We start from the raw sequence: 17234 nt of genomic DNA, 5'->3' as shown, positions 1-17234 counted from the left end.
AGAAACTTACCTGAAGGAAATTTTAAAGCTGAGCTTGATAGTCTGAGAACATTCAACGCTACAGTTTACAGGCATTCATTACAAATGCCACACTGAGTATTTTCCTTCCATATTTTATGTTCATACATACTCCGTATTTATCTTTTATGGATTCCATATCTGCAAGCTCACCTATTTGCTAAAAATTATTCATAATCCCAATAAGCAATAGTCACAATGCCTTTAAAGTCATTTGTGGGTATGTGCAAAGTGGCAAAAACTTGAGTTGCCCAGTGCACCAGTTTCCAGCTGAGGTGGAACAGCATGACGCTTTGCCTTTGTGTTTCAGCTCATCTTGTTAACAAATGTCCTTTCCATGGTCGATTTAGTGCTGAGTGTTATTGCATTTTTGTGCTTTTTTGTTGGCAATTTTGCTATTTAAAATGGCCTCTGGAACTTCCCTGGTAGTCCAGTGATTAAGACTGTGCTTCTACTGCAAGGGGCATGGGTTCAATCCCTGGTGGGGGAACTAAGATCCCACATGCAGTGCAGCATGGCCAAAAAAAAAGAAAATGAAAATGGCCTCTTCCATAGTGTTGAAGTGCTGTCTAGTGTCCCTGAGCACAAAGTGTCAGTGATGTGCTTTATGAAGAAAATATGCTTGGGTTAGATGAGCTTCTTTCAGGCATGAGTTCTAGGGCTGCTGGTCATGAGTTCAGTGTTAATGAATCAATGATGTATATTAAATACGGTATCTTTAAACAGAAACAGTTTAAAATAAGTTTACATGTTTATCAGTTGAAAATGTTATGACCAGAGGATCTCGGGAAACATCCTGTATTTCTCCCCTAGGGCAATGATTCAGTATTCCCTGCTTCAGCATTTTTGGTGGCTTCATGGGCTGTAACGATACAGCAGATGACAAGAATCAACTATGGTTGGTGATGATTCCCCTTGAGGGTGATCCCCTTGTACTGCCTTCCCCTGACTTGCCAGCAAGAGATCTGTCATCTCTAGCCTGTGAGGGAAGTGCCCCAGGAGCCTCGGACAGAGGGAGGAGAAAGTGAGAACTGCTCAGGGGTTTCTAGGCACCTAGGAACCTGGCAGTTCTCCTTGAACAATGGCTATTAATTGGGAACTAAGCCAGTAGGGGAGATCCGAGTGAACAGGCCAGCTTCCACATGCATTTGTGGGAAGCCCTCTCTGCGTCAGGCCAAATGCTGAGAGGACAGAGGTGACTTAGAGCCCTGCTCCTGAGGAGCTGACTATCTTTGGTCCCTGCCTCTCCATCCCAACGCTGATCAAAGAGTTGGGGGTGTGTGCTGACCTGCCATGTAATCCATCACCATTGTAGTCTAGTTAATCTTCATCTCCACCATAACTGTATGAAGAGATACTATTATTTAATACTACTGTCACTTTTTAGAGTGGGTACCTGAGGTCAGATCTGCCTAAGTGTTTTTAAATTAATTTTATTGGATTATAGATCGTAAAGAAACTGCGTACAATGTAGGAGACTTGAATTTGATCCCTGGGTCAGGGAATTTGATCTCCCCTGGAGAAAGGAATTACAACCCACTCCGGTATTCTTGCCTGGGAAATCTCATAGACAGAGGAACCTGGCGGGCCGCAGTCCAAGGGGTCACAAAGAGTGGGACACAGCTAAGTGACTGACATGTTCACTTTTCGTAGTTGCTTTATAATGTTGTGTTGGTTTCTACTGTAGAGCAAAGTGAATCAGCTATATATATATACATATATCCCCTTTTTATTCTGGATTTCTTTCTCATCTAGGTCACCACTGAGCATCGAGTAGAGTTTCCTATGCTATACAGTAGGTTATCATTAGTTATCTATTTTATATACAGTATCAGTTGTGTTTATATGTCTATCCCAATCTCCCAATTTATCCTACTTCCTCCTTCTCCCTTGATATCCATCTTGTTCTTTATGTCTCTGTCTCTATTTCTGCTTTGCAAATAAGATCATATATACCATCTTTCTAGATTCCACATATATGCATTAATATACAATATTTGTTTTTCTCTTTCTGACTCACTACACTCTGTATGACAGTCTCTGGTATGGAGCTTCCTTAAAAAACTAAAGATAGAACTACCATATGACACAGCAATCCCGCTGCTGGGCATATATCAAGAGAAAAACATAATTCAAAAAGACACATGTACCCCATTGTTCATTGCAGCAACATTTACAATAGCCAGGATGTGGACACAACCTAAATGTCCATCAACAGAGGAATGAATAAAGAGGACATGTACGAACATACTAAGTAATACTGTTGCTGTTTGCTGTTGAGTCACTAAGTCATGTCTGGCTCTTTGCAACCTCCTGGACTGTAGCCCACCAGGCTCCTCTGTCCATAGCGTTGTCCAGGCAAGAATACTAGAGTGGATTGCCTTCTCCAAGGGATCTTCCTAACCCAGGGATTGAACTTACATCTCCTGCACTGGCAGGAGGATTGTTTACCACTGAGCCACCAGGGGAAGCCCAGTTTAATACTACTCAGCCATAAAAAGGAATTAAGTTGGGTCATTTGTAGAGATATGGATGGAACTTGCCTAAATTTACACAGTACATGACAGCGCCAGGAATTGGGTCCAAATGGTGGAGCTGCAGACACCCAGGTCTTCAAATGCTGGTCTGCACTACCCTTCCTGCTTAGAGGATGGATGTGGAAACAAAGACAGTTCCAGGTAAAGGTGCTCCCTATTGGGGGTGCTCCCAGGGGCTGAGGGAACCCTAGGCCAGTGTTACCTCTGGAGTCTCAGATAGTAGTAAGAGAAAGTATGAACTCACAACTTCTCAACAGAGCAGAGAGGGCTTAGAGACTCAGTGCCACTGCACAGCCTCCATGAGGTCGAACTCTAAAAGAGGCTCCTTGAGGCCAGCCTGCAAGAAAACAAGCTTTCATCAAAAAAGAGGCAATCACTCTGGCTAACCTGTCTCCACTGAGTGTGATTAAGTGCCGTTTGAATGCACTTTCCATCGACATTGACTTTTAAGAGTGATTCTCCTGCTGCAGATAGGAAATAAAAGCTGGTTTTATCTGAAAGAAAAAGAAAGCCATCAATGCTTTTAGTTTTCTTCCATAAGGGCTAGATTTTCTTCCTTCTTCCCACTCCCACACAGAGCTCCTGAAGTGGGAAGCAAGTCAGCAAGATTGTTACACATTAAAGAGATGTCAGGGCTAGAGGCCCAGGAAAATTAGGCAGATAGAGGCATCTGTGCAGGTCTGTTTTCCCTCCTGTGAGCCTCAGCGGTAAATTCAGAAAGCTCTCCTGCATCAGGAAAGCTAGGCTCTAGGGATCTCGGGCCCCTGGCTTGGTGGGCATAGCTGGCGCAGGTACCAATACTGCATTGTCTCTGCTCAGCCATCTGCAACAGATCCCCTCGACTCATGGGTGTTCCTGACAAATCTTCCAGTGCTGCACCTGACACCCTTCAACAGCCTAATGCCAGAAACAGGGGCACTGGACTTCCGAGGGTGACTTAAGCCATCACCCAACTGTCTGCTCCCTCTCTCTGCACTCAGTGTTGGCTTGCTGACCCCACAAACCTTTTGACCTTTCATTTTCCCAGTTTCCAGAGGGAACACAGAGAAAATATGGTTCCCTGAGTAGATGCTCCTCAGCTTTTGATCTTGTAAGTGAATGGAACTGATAAGACATGTAAAGGAAAAGCACTAGAAATCATGCCCCAACAGTGAGATCCAAAATAACCACAGAAAACTTGAAAAAGTATTAAGTGTGTTTATAAAGTAGTTTTGATGTTCTTATAAAACAAAGAGGATCTTTCAACTTTCTTCCACTTAAAGTATAAGACATGATTGCCTTCGCCCACACATGCATGCCTAAAGAACCATTCCTATTCACAGATCTTAGAGGACAATTTGAAGATGTATCCATTGGTATCCTGTTTACATGCTGCTGTTACTGCTGCTGCTAAGTCGCTTCAGTCGTGTCCGACTCTGTGCGGCCCCATAGACGGCAGCCCACCAGGCTCCTCTGTCCCTGGGATTCTCCAGGCAAGAATACTGGATTAGGTTGCCATTTCCTTCTCCTTCCTGTTTACATACTGGTTGCTTAAACCCATCATTTGATTTAAGTAGGTTGTTCTGCTTCAAGTAGAGGCTGAATAAATGAAAATGCATCTGAATATCCATTGCTCAGTTTTGTTTCATTATCTTGTTTGTGCTGGCACTGAAGAGAGTGCCTGACAGTTTTTTGTGGGGCTGATGGTCACCGTATAGGATGTTGATTAGTCTGACAAGTGAACATCCTTCATAGTAAGTTTAAATAGACCCATTTCCCAGGGCCACTGGTTGTCCGTCTGACTGTGGATGCTATGGCCTATTCATTTTGATGTATGGCAAAAACCATCACAATATTGTAATTATCCTCCAATTAAAATTAATTAATTAAAAAAACAATGATTTGTCTTTAGCTCTATGGAAGCAAGAAGAGAACTGTGGCTTTTTACGTGCCGTCTCTGATTATTAGTTATTGTCTGGATCATTGTGCTGGAAAGAATTCCAACTCTGAAACTGGCTCAGTAGGGAGCAGTATCATGATCAATTAGTGATGTTTACCATGAGTGCATGTAGAGATAACTGGGACAGCAGACACCCATGTTTTGCATCCCTGGGTTAGAGCTGCAACATTTGAAACCAGCCATAACGGGAAATGCTAGGAGGATGGAAGATCGACCAGTTACCTCTCAGGGCATCAGGTTGAGTAGGGAGGAGATTGTGTATCTTTTTGTCTGTTACAACACTGGGATCCCCTTTCAAGATTCCAAAGCTCTTCTGAGCATCTGTCAGTCTCCAGAAGTCTCTGATCCTTCATTAGCAAGGAGGATGAGAATACAACCTAAGGAGCGAATATAGATAAATGAGATTTGGAGCACACCCAGCTCCATGTTGCTCCTCTGTGTAAGTATTTTCTGATGATATAGAATGCCTCTGCCCTGGCCTAAGGGTCTCTGTCCTTAGGTTGCAATACCCAGGTCTGCTGCACATGTCTGTGTTTCAGAACAAGACGAAAGCCTATGGGTATTGAGGAAACACTGTAGGTCAGGGAGAAAAGGTGAACCTGGCTGAAGCAGAAAAAGTCAAGCAATGACAATCACCTAAAGAAGCTGAGAGTGTGTGGATGCGTCCTTTGATCGATAGGACCGTACCTACATTCTCCAGGTTCAAGCTGCTTAAAAATCCAGGTGGTCTGCCACACCCCAGGCTAGCAGACATGTAAGCCTGTGAAGCTACAAGGGAAAGCTTCAGTGATTGCTAGCTTGCTTGGTCTGAGGGAAGTCGTTGCCATCTTTTTGATACCTCAGCTTCATACTGCACTGAGCTTTGGAGGCATGGGAATTCTGGTTTGGCTCAGAAGCCCCAGCATAGGAACAGTATAGTGTGGATAAAGGCTTTGGAAAACAGCAGAGAAGATGGAGTTCCTGGAAGGTGTAGTTTTTCTTGGACTCTGATTGATTCTGTGAAATGAAATTACACCAAACTGACATCCATTAGCTCCTGTCATATACGCATATTATTTGTCCTTGAGAAACATACAACATAAAAACGGGGAATGAACTGGAGGCAGAGGGAAGGAGAAGGAAGTGATATGTGATGACAAGCTTTGAACTTGGTGGTGTAAAGGTTCACTGGCATGCCCTGTGGATGCCTTCCAGACCTAAGACCCAACTGGGAGGGATTGAGGTCTCTGGGTCTTCAGAGGAGGGGGTCTTACCCAGCAGAGGGCTAGGCCAAGAATGTACAGTGAAAGGAGCACTGGCTATGCTTTTATGCATTTATTCCTCAGCCCTTTAACCAACCTTTCATTCAAGGGGTTTAGAAAACCCATGGGCATTGGGGTCACAGAGATGAACAGAGGTCAGTTCTCCCCATCGGGGAAGTTAGGGAGTGCCTGTAGTCAGACACATGATCGTGTTATGGGGCCTAGGATGGATCTGATGGGCCAGAAGGTGGGCAGACTGGACTGGCTGCTCAATGAGGCACTTCAGGGCCCACTGGAGAATGGCACCTCTTCTGGACAGACATCACCCACAGGCATGTGGCTTGACAAGCAGAAGCTTCATTGTGAAAATTAGGAAGAGGCCCAGTCTTCCGACTGACTCTGTACCCAGCCAGAGTGTTGACTTAGCCTGTGAACCATGGGAGCACTCACTCACTCTTTGTGCAGTGTGCAACCTGTGCAACTGTATATAGTGTCCCAGGGGCAGTGGGCTAGAAGCACACTGCCTATGTCTTGACTTGATGTTGTGTAACCATAAGAAGCACACTTGAGCTCTCAAAGTCTCCTTGTCTGTGAGCACAGAATGGAAACCGTAATACACACCTATGTTGGTTACTGTGTGTATATTAGTGTATATGCTGGTCCTCTGGGCCCTGGAAGGCTCTAGACAGATGTTAAATGTTATTAATCAGTTGAGATCTGCCTACTGATGAATGGACCAGGGGAATCTTTACTAACTCTGCTGGTAGATGAACCTTACATTCACTACCTCTTCTTGTTTCTCTCCTCTCTCTTTCCCTACCCCTGTCTCTGTCTCTCCGTCACACTCACACCTACCTCCCACCATCAGTTCTGCAAATTCACAGGCTTACTGTCTGCTTGCTGAGAGACCCATAGCTTTGTTTTCAGAGTTTCAGTCAAGAGGCAGGTTTTCTATAGAGTCATAGAGCTGCATACAACTTAACAGTGTCCTTCAGTCCCTAGCTTCCTTAGTTTTTACAGAAAGAATTTTTTAAGAGGACATACAAAATAAACAGTCAGGAAGGGTTGGTTTCCAATAGCGAGATTGGAAAGCATTATTGGGACAAATGAACCGAGCTGTGCATTTGCATTAATTAAATTGACCATAAACCCAGCTTAATGTTTTATTTCACCTTTCTCCTGGCATGATGGTGCCAGAGTGTTTTGGAACTCAGATACGTACCCGCTGGCAGGGATGCTGAAAGAGCAGCAATAATCAATGTTTGTAATCAAAGAAGATTAAACTCTGTACTAATTAACAGGAATCTAACGATGGACACTCTTGTGGGGCAGAGTGGTCCAAGCCTGCAGTGTGTTCACAGACATGGAGGTAATTAAACAGTGGACCCTTCTAGAAGGAAAAGGTTTCATTGTTATTGAGTTCAACACTTCACATAGCGCAGTTTTCTTACCAAGAGGGAATCAAATCAGGTGATGTAGGAAATTGAGACCTGCTGACAAGCAGTTCCTGACCTGCATCACCAGTGTGCTTCTGGCCCCATAGGAACATGGGGCAGTATTAAGAGAAGGGGTTTACTCCTGAGTTCAAATCCCAGCTGTGTGATCCCAGGAAAATTACTCAACTTCTCTGTTTCCTCATTTGTAAAATGGTAATAGTAATGATAATAGTAATTATACACGTGTCAGACAGGTTTTGTGAGGATTTGACGAGTTCAAAGTGGTGAAGATAGAAAGATGGAACACAAAGGGGAGGACGTGCTGGATGGTTTCTTGAGCAAGTGCTCATTACTGGACCCTGAGCTTTACAGACAGGGGCACGTGTAAGCTCAAAGCCAATAAATGAAGTACGTGTTATTAAGCCCATCTTCACTGATGAACATGCCAAGGAAGCTGGAAAACAGTGAACACCAGAGCTGCTTGCATGCCCTAGTGAGTGAGGGTTGTTGGCTCCCATTTGGAGAGCCATGTCGTAGAGAGGACTGACCACATATTCTCTACAAGGCGCTGTTCATTCATTGCCTGGGTCCTTTACTTACAGTACTTGGGACCTTCTGACACAGGTCAGATGGAGACTCAAGAAGGTCAGGTAAGAGTTTGTGCCAGAGCTGGGACCAAAGCTACCCAGCTCCCCTCTGCCAGGGGGTGTCCGCAGAAGGGAGGAGGCTGAAGGGAAGATGACTGGCACCTACTTTCTGTGTCAGCTGCCCTTGTGACAAAATGAGACAGGACCCTTGCTTGGGTGTGTCCATGGTCTGGTTGTGAGGATGGAATTCAAAGTCAGAGAACGGAAGAACATGTGTGACACACTATCAGTTTCATGTCAACCCCTGTGCCCCGCACCCGAGCAATGCACACTCTGGAATATGAAGAACAGGATCCTCTACTGTGAGGCCCAGGCTGTGTGGGTGCAGAAGGGGCAGAGGTACTGGGGTGCAAGGGACCCACCGGGTCCACCTTGAGTGTCTGTGGTTGGACATCCTGCTCCAGAAGGCGGCAAGTGCTACAGGGACCCAGCATTTCCAGATGATTTTATTATAGCCTACACAAAATCTTCATTTTACTTTAAAATCACATTCATGTGGTCCAGTGGCTAAGATTCCATCCTCCCAATGCAAGGGGTCCAGGTTCGATCCCTGGTCTGGGAACTAAATCCCACTTGCTGCAACTAAAAAGAAAAAAAAAAAAAAATCCAAGCGCTGCAACCTGGAGCAGCTAAATAAATGAATATTAAAAAAAAAAAAAGGAAAGAAAAGCACATTCATTATCTGGCTGCTGCTAGCAGAATCTAGAACCTGCAGTTCTGAGTGGTCCCAAGGGAGGGTTTACAGCTCCTTCCTCAACATTACTCATCTCCAACAGACCCCGTAAGACATCTGCCTTTGACCTCTCATCCTAGCACAGAGAAAATTTAGCACCCTTGCAACAAAGTCATAATTTAAGAGAAATTACTCCCTGATATCCTCGTGCCAGATAATTCTTTCCCAGCATCTCTGGGTGATTTCCTTCCCAGGGAGCAGCATAATCACTTTGTACTGGCTCACCAAACACCCAATGGCTCGGTGCATCATTGCTGCCAATTGTATGGATTTAGAGTACCTTTGCATTCTGTAATCATTTACCCCCAAATCTCTTGGAGGTCACCTCTGCTCATGCGGGCCCTGACACCCAAAAAAGCATAAGCCCTAATGCCAGCTAAGTCCCAGCAGGGAAGGGCAGGTGGCAGGATAGTCAGGGTGCTTCTGTCTGCTCACCTCCCTTCCCGGTAGCCCATTGATTTCATCAAAGGATCTGCCAGTTTTATAGTGTGTGAAGCTGCTCACTAGGTCTGACTCATTTCAAAAGAAAATCTCATGACATTGGAACTAATGTGCTGATGTAATACACACTCACAAATGTGTGTGGGTTCCTACCCGAGGCAAGACATGTTTATTCAAACCAGTGAACCCTTAGCTTCTAGAATCAAAGTACACACAGAAACCAACTCTGCATTCTGCAGTCTCCTTTCCTGCTTGTCATGATAATAGCACGGTGTTTAATGTAGCTATCCTGCTTTGGTTTTGCTTACACCTTGATCCATAAAAGCCTGTGGAGTGATGTAGAATAAGAAAACTTAAAAGGTTTTTGAACAAGTTAAACCCAGAGCCACAACCCAGCTCCCCCAAGTCTAGCTGAGAGATCTTGGGAAAGTTATTTCATGTTGCTGGCTTCAGTTTCTTCTCCTCCCTTAGGAGACAGAGTGACAATTTAATCAATATGCATAGGACATGTGAAAGGTCAGCAATTAAGACCTCACAGGGTGTGTGAAAAGAAATAAAATCCTGAAAGGGTGTGCACAGTGTCCAGAACACGAGAGCCACTCAGTATGATTAGTATAATTAGCATGACTATTTCAAATGTAATATTCTGTATTTTACGTTTCACTGTATTGATCGTGAGATGGGAAAATCATAGAATGTTTAAGGAAGGTTGTGATTGGCAACGTTCCTTTCTGTCTTGGTTCATTTGAAAACCTTGAAGGAAAAGCTCTTACACACATGGACCCAGTTATTTTGGGGTTCAGACCCCCACCGCATGTCCCCCTTGCCTCTCTCACTCCCCAGTCATGAATGGCATATTCAGGTAAAGATAGAAAGCACTCAAGATGAAGGAATGAGCTCACATTTTGAGGGCAAACTTCCTATAAAATGACTACACCACTGAAATCAGGCTTCCGATCTTTGAATTCCTTCTGGTTGGAGAATATACTCACTTCTCTCTTTTCCTTAAAAATCTTGATCGTCCATGATGCTGCAACTTGTGTTCATTCATGTAATCTTCACAACATATTATAGCTAAGGCAACTGAAGCCTCACAGGTATATGTAGCCTCAGGATGACTCCTAAATGCATATTTTTCCTGTGCTAAGTCACTTCAGTCATGTCTCACTCTTTGCAGACCTATAGACTGTAGCCTGCCAGGCTCCTCTGTCTATGGGATTCTCCAGGCAAGAATACTGGCGTGAGTCACCATTTCCATCTCCAGGGCATCTTCCCAACCCAGGGATCAAATCCACGTCTCATGTCTCCTGCATCGGCACTCCAGTTCTTTACCACTAGCACCACCTGGGAAGTCCATATTTCCCATAGCACGTAGAAAAAGTATAATAGTTTTATAAATTTATAAAAATTGTAGGGCTAACAATATCAAGGTGCAGAGGAAAAATCTGTGCAGGCTGTTGGGAGAAAGTAAAACAGCTGCCTTTTCAGAGCCCTGGGCCTGGTATAAAGTCAGTTCCTAACAGATGCTCACTCTTGGTTTCCCATACCGCCAGCCTGGGCCCTCCTCACAAAGCCCCAGAAGCGATCGTTCTGGATAACTCACCTGCTCTACTGAGTCCTGGTGGTGGAGTCAGAGCACTGGCTCTGAACAAATGTTGAATATTGATAATTTAGTTGTAGGAAGGTGTTTTACTTTTTAATGTAAATTATAGCTGATTCACAGTGTTGTGTTAATTTCTACTGTGCAGCAGTGATTCAGTTATGCATATATACATTCTTCTTTGTATTATTTTCCATTAGGAAGATGTTTTGTAGGTATGTAGTCACCTCACTCTCTCCTTGCAACATTTGTGACTTGGATGGGGGGTAGGGGTGGGTCTGAATTAACTCCAAAACGGAGGCAGAGCGAGAGCAGCTCACGAAGGCTCAAAGGATGTCTGACAGTTAAACTCACAATGCCGTGGCCATGCAGCATGCTCGGGGGACAGGTGTGAAGCAAAGGTTACAGTGCAGCCCCGCCCACTTCCGGATCATAACCACCGGAAGTCTGCACACTTCCCCTCAGAGACCTCCGTCCTGTTGGCACTTGCTCGTTGACACTGAGCTGAATACACAGGGATTGGGGGCCTTTAGGCCCCTCCCACAGAGGAACAAACCACGCATGCACCAAGGAGAGGCCATGCAGGTTAATATAGGCTCTCTTCCTAGATAACGAATGTCGGGGAATAGGGGGCCTTGGTCCTGATTCTCCTAAGCAATGAAAACTCTGACCGAGGGCAACTTAGATCCAGACCCTGCGGCTCATCGGAGAGGCTGGGACAATCTCCCAGGGTCTGCCTGATGCCACCCCAGCTCTGTCCATTCAGCCAATTTCAATAGTAATCATTCATGTAAATTTGCCTTATTAGGACTTACTCTGTAAAATTACCAAGCATGGGCCACATCTTCATACAGTAATAGGAGAGAAAGGCAGACAGTTGTATTCACAGGCTTTGAAACACCTGGATGGCCAGGATGTCGGGAGCGTTGAGACAGGACAGGTCTGTCAGACATGTCTGCCCCAGGTCCTGGGATGCAATGCAGTGTGGATGGTTCCCAGGGCTACTGGAAGTAACTTATTCAGAGGGTGAGTGTGGCCTTCTTTAAGGAGGCAAGTCAAAGATTTGGGCCTGTGAGACAGTGGTCTCATCAGATCTGGGGAACGAGGCAAAGTTGTTGGGAATCAGGGGGCAAAGGACAGATGTGGATAGCAAAAGAGAGGGTAAGATAAGCTAGGGGAGGTGAGTCAGAATTTAGGCTGGAAACTGGGTAAGTTTCAGATACTTGCCTTTATGAGGCAGTGACTTTAGTAGAGCGTGGAGGTTGGTGTGCCCAGGTAGCCAGAGCGGGCAACAGGTACCTTCCTTGGCTTTGTCTCTCAGTGGCCAGCAACTGAGTCTCTTCTTGGGAGGACTGCCTTTGGGCTCCGAAGTGCTTTGCCTGTTGATAGAGAGATGGAGGTGCCTGGAGATCTGTGCATCCCCCCCCAGGGCACCCTGTACCAGTGACTGTCTAGGGAAGTATGAAAGTCCAGCCCCTTTGCCTCAGATCAGGACAATTCTGAGCTATATCTTATACTCCAGAGACCCCTGCCAGATCCGAGTGAAGTCACCCTCCGTGGGCCTCTGCCTGAAATCACATCCTCACCTGACTTCCTCCTTTCTCTGCCAGCCAGCCCACTTTCTTGTAGGTCTCCCTTGGGAGGATTTCTTAATGGACCATTTATACAAGAACCTCTGTCTCAGGGTCTGCTTCTCAGGAGCCCCCTTAGGAGGTATCTGACTCGTGTGCATGATGGCACATCTCTTCCCAGCAGGTTCTGGGCTCCCCCTGTGTGTCCTGTGCAGTTCACACCTCTGTGCTCAGATTCTATCCCCTTGGCACTCACTTCCAGCAGGGGGTGCAGCGGAGTAGCCCACAAGACTCAATGAGTACCTGCTAAGTGGTACAGGTTTGTAGAGAGATAATGGTCAAGGTAGATTGTGATCGTTTGAAGGGAACTTCCTGGATGATATGGGCTGACACTTAGTCTTAAAAGGTAGGGGTTAGAGAGGCCCTGGGAGGATGTGAGCAGGGGGACGCGTGAGCAAAGATGCTGAGGCAGCTGCCAGCACTTGGGGGGTCTAGAGACTGAAGAGAAAAGAAGCTCCGTTGTCTAGGCTCTCATGTGGGTTGGGCAGAGAACCTAGACACAAACCAGAGACCTGCCTTTCTTATTCTACCTGGAAAGCAAAGAATGCACCTCTCTCGTCCTCAGCCAGGTAGCCCCCACCACGGGTGTGGGAACAGTGGAGAAGGTCCAAGCTGGCCCTAGCATCTGCAGGACGAGCCAGCTGGCAGCACCTTAACCACTCACAGGCGCCTGAGGATGAGGTGCGATGTGTGTCCCCTCAGCCTGCCCGATGTGAAAACTCTGGGACTCCCCTTGACTTCTAGCAGGTGGCCTTCCCTTCCTGGTCCTGCTCACCTCACCAGCCCACACTCAGCCTAGGTATGAGCAGGGTCTGCAGTGGGGCAAAGACCAGGAGTGGGAAGAGAACCACCTTGTAGCTGAGTGCTACCTCATTCTGGGCTTCCCCTGACACAAGGATGGAGGTGGTTTATTGGAGGGGAGGAAGTGATCCCAGGAAGCTCAAGTTCAGGAGTAGGGGACCTAGGACAGAGGGAAGAAAGCCACTGAATGGAGCATAGCACACAGGCTCCTGTGGCAGGTTCTAACCCGCTGGTGACCCTCATAGATACTGATTTGGCCAAAAAATTTATTCAGGTTTTCCCATAACATCACTGAACAGACTTTTTGGCCAACCCAATATAATGAGAATGACCAACTACCCAAGTCTGCCAGACTGACCCAGTGTTAGCACTGAAAGTCTCACATCCTGAGAATCTCCTCAGCTCCTTGCAGTTCAGGATGGCCACTGATATCATGGGAATATGCACCAAAGAATGCAGAGATTGAAGCATTTATTGACATAAGTCCATCACTGGTTGAGCATTACCTTTGGGGATAGGCACTTCTGGGCTGCCCCACATAAACAATTGAGCAAGCTATTGATATTGTGACACTGGAGAAATCCCTGAGGCAGAGAAGCTGGGAGATGCAGGCTGTTGAGGTAAGAAGCCATCTGCATACACTGAACAGTCCGTGGAGCTGCAGGTGAATTCAAATGTGGGCCAGGAGGATGTGAGTGGAAACATCAGTAAAGTCAGGTACCAGTACCTGTGATCTTAGGTGTGAGACTCTGCAAGGTAGGAGCAACGAGGTAACTTGCAGGTCTTAGGAGTTAAGTTGCTTCCCCTGAGGTCACTGGCTTTGTTCCAGTGGCAAGAGGTGTCCAACCTCAGAGCCTACTCATCTTGCCTTTCACCTGTTGTTTCCAGTCATCTAGTTATCCTCCATCCATCTCCAGCGGCATCTAGTCTGAGATACATCCCTTCTAAATAGCTCTGCAGACAGCTGCTACAAAGACAGGCTACTGAACGCCATCCTAGAATTGAGTTAGTGATAACTCACCTTGAAAAATAACAAGGTTAAGGCTGAAGAATGCTCTATTTAATTCTGTTGTAATTAAGAGAACTTTTCTGCATTGCATGCTGCATAATTGAATTATACCACTGATTAATTTTTTTAAATAATTATTTGTAGATTTGTTTCCCTTACCAGCACACTTTTTTTTTTTTAAACTAATATACTTTGCCACTTAATAAAGCAGATAGATGCTGGGGGAGAGATGGTAGAGGAGATATTTTTTGTGTTCAGTGGTTCCATCATTACTATTGATTGCCCAGCCTTATTATTCACCTCAAAGACATGGCAATTAATAAAAATGGAAATGAAGGAATATCCGTGTTCCATGAGGCTTTATTGAAAGAGGAAATAAACAATACATGTAGACAAGGAATAATTCGTTGCTGGCCGTGACAATGATGCTTACAGAGGAAGAATGAACCTGCATCTTAAGCAGCTGAGCCTCTCTCTTCAGGTGCTGGTAAAATATCAGGTCTGAGGCCTGCCCCACTGGAAACCCGGCCCCCCTGACCAGTCTGCTGCTGGCTGAAATAAGGCAGAGGTTGAAATAAGGCGGAGGGCGTGATCTGGGTGGTCTGAGATGGCCCTTCCCTGAGCTCCTGCATGTACTTAGTATTCAAGATGGGTGGCTCTAAATTGGACTATAATAAGTCATCCTTGAGATCTCTGGAGGGTCTTGGCCTGAATAATGAGGTGAGATGAGTGGGAGCGGCCCCAGGTACTCTTAGACATTACCCTGAAGTCTGGCCCTGCTCTCCCTGCCCTCCTTGCCTTCGCGCAAACGCCACTGCTCCCAGTGGCTTCTCTCAGCTGCTCCTCATCCAGGAAGCCTGCCTCTATTGCATCCAGACCCATGGCTACTCACCCTCCAGGCCTGGCCTGCAGCTGCTTCCTCTCTGCATGGCCCATGGCTGTCTCCCAGTCAGTCCGTGAACTTTGTGAGCATCAGCCCGAGGCCTTTTCACTGCCATACTGGGCCCCAGTGCAGTGCCAAGAGCAGCCTGCTGGCTCCAGGGAGCTTATCTGTGCATATTTACAATGACCTCTTTGGCAATGCCTCCAAAGGTGTTTTTTTTTATTTTCCAATGGAGGTATAATTTACATAAAGTTCACTAATCTTGCAGGCACAGAAGGATTATGTTTTCCATGTCTATGCCAGCATGTAGCCACTGTACAGATAAAGGTATGGAGCCCTTCTAGCACCCCAGAAAGCCCCCTCTTGCCTCCCAGCCCCAGGGTAACCATGCTTGTGATTATATCACCACTGATCAGCTTTGCCTGTTGCAACCTTTATAGAAGCAGAATCACACAGCAGGGACTCGTGTCTGGCTTCTTTCCCTCCGTTATGTCTGTGAGGCTCATCTTGATGGCATTTAGTGTACCCTGAGCTCATCCCCTGCAGGGCTTCCCTGTTGATCCTGCTGGGGACCCCTAATTGTGGAAGACAGGGACAAGCCCAGGGCTGCAGACAGAGCTCCCACTAGCTGCTGTGGGCGCAGCACCAGAGCTCAGGGCATGGGGACAATGGCCAGGTCACTGCTGGCTGACCAGCCTGTGGGCTAAGCTGCCACAGGCCCTGGCACTTTGGGAAGAGACTGTTCAGTGTATCCTCCCAGGAGCTGGGCAGGGAAATAAACAGGAGGATGGAACCATCGTGATGAATATGGGCAGATGGCTGTGCCCTGAGGAAACCTCTGATTTGCTCTGCCGATCAGATCACTGCCTCTGAGGGAACCCGCCTTCCTGTTCACTGTAGCAAAGCAACGGTCTTCACTCAGGTCCAGCTGAGTGAATTTGGGAAAGCAGGTGACCATCTGCTTATTTGAAGTGGACATGAGCCTCTCAAAGCCAGCAGACTGCCTTATTTGTCCCTGTGTCCCCAGCGCCTGGCAGATGCCTGGTACACGGCATGTGCTTAGTTAACATTGGTGCTGAATGACCAAAGGAGGGGAAATAGACAGACCGTCCCACTTTAGGGTAATGATCAGTCCTCCTTCCTCACACTGCCATGGGGGAGCCACACCCATCAAGCCTTCTGGCCCTGTTCCAGAGGTGAGCAGGCCTTTCTAGAGCAAGGAAGGCCATGACCTGACGGTGAACCCGGCGCCAGCCTTGCTCCACATTCGTGTCAGCCCCCCGGCAGTCTGTTTTCTCCCAGAGCCATGGTCCTGCTCTAATCATCTCTGTGCCTGCAGACCCAGCACAGGGTCAGGCCAGAGAAGGGAGCTCAGGAAATTGTGTGGGCCTCAAACTAAAATATTCATGTCTTCTCTTAAATAAAAGAAAGTTTTAGCAAGGAAAAAGGCGTGTCCAAAGTAGGTGACATTCTGAGATTCCGGAATCTTACATAATCATATATGTGCAAAAATAAATAAATATTATCATTTATCATAAAGGTCCTGGGCTTTTTTGTACAGAATCACAATAATAGGTAAGCGGGAAAATTGAGGGACTGGATTTATTTGCAATGACAGAGGCATAAAATGACTGGTGGAATGAGTGGGAGATATCCGAAAGTTATAAGAGAAAGGGACAGCCAGAGGTAGGGGGCAACTGAGAGGAGAATTTGGGAGTTAGGAGGGTGAGGAAAGTAACTAGGAAGTGCCTGCCATGTCTGTGAGGAGCTGAGAAGGAGAATGTTCAGAATGTTTTGCGGTACGTTATGGAGGAACTCTCCTTGGATGGCTTCTGAGACAGCTCAGAAGAGACTTGCTTTTCTGTTCAGTTTTTCTGGGCATCTTCCAGTGTGCCATGATGAAATGTGTGCCAGTGGGGGGGGGGGGGTGGGCGTCGACGTGGGGTGGGGAGCAGGTGGCTTTATGTAGATATGACATACCTGGAGATCATAGCTGAGGTGCCCCAGGAGTCAGGAGACCCTGGGTTACATCGAGGGACTTTGAGAGTGGTTGCTAGTGACTGAATATGTCCAGGGTTGTCTCCAGTCTTCATAAAAATGAGGGCTTTGGTACACTGAACTTGATTTGTGATGGTAAATAACTTTCATGCATTCAAAAGCCAGTTAGGCTTAATTGGTGGAGTCCTCTGGGGAATGTATGGAGAAGGATTTTGAGGCAGAATCTGAGCTCAGTAAGAAAGAGTGTCGTGATTGACATAATTGACTAGCATCTGTTCTGAATGCCATGGAGAGCACAGTGGCCTGGGTTTAGAGTTTCC

At 46.4% G+C, this 17234-nt stretch overlaps 1 protein-coding gene across 1 annotated transcript in view; it reads left to right on the top strand.

Annotated features, from left to right (window-relative positions):
• Positions 1–17234, top strand: part of CLSTN2 (calsyntenin 2) — a 449021-nt gene that overhangs the window by 104222 nt on the left and 327565 nt on the right. The gene's annotated exons all lie outside the window — the stretch shown is intronic.

This window comes from Capricornis sumatraensis, chromosome 1, assembly GCF_032405125.1.
Source record: "Capricornis sumatraensis isolate serow.1 chromosome 1, serow.2, whole genome shotgun sequence".
In the NCBI taxonomy this organism is placed as follows: domain Eukaryota; kingdom Metazoa; phylum Chordata; class Mammalia; order Artiodactyla; family Bovidae; genus Capricornis; species Capricornis sumatraensis.
The sequence above is the reverse complement of the archived record's forward strand: the minus strand, read 5'-3'. Positions and strand labels throughout refer to the sequence as shown.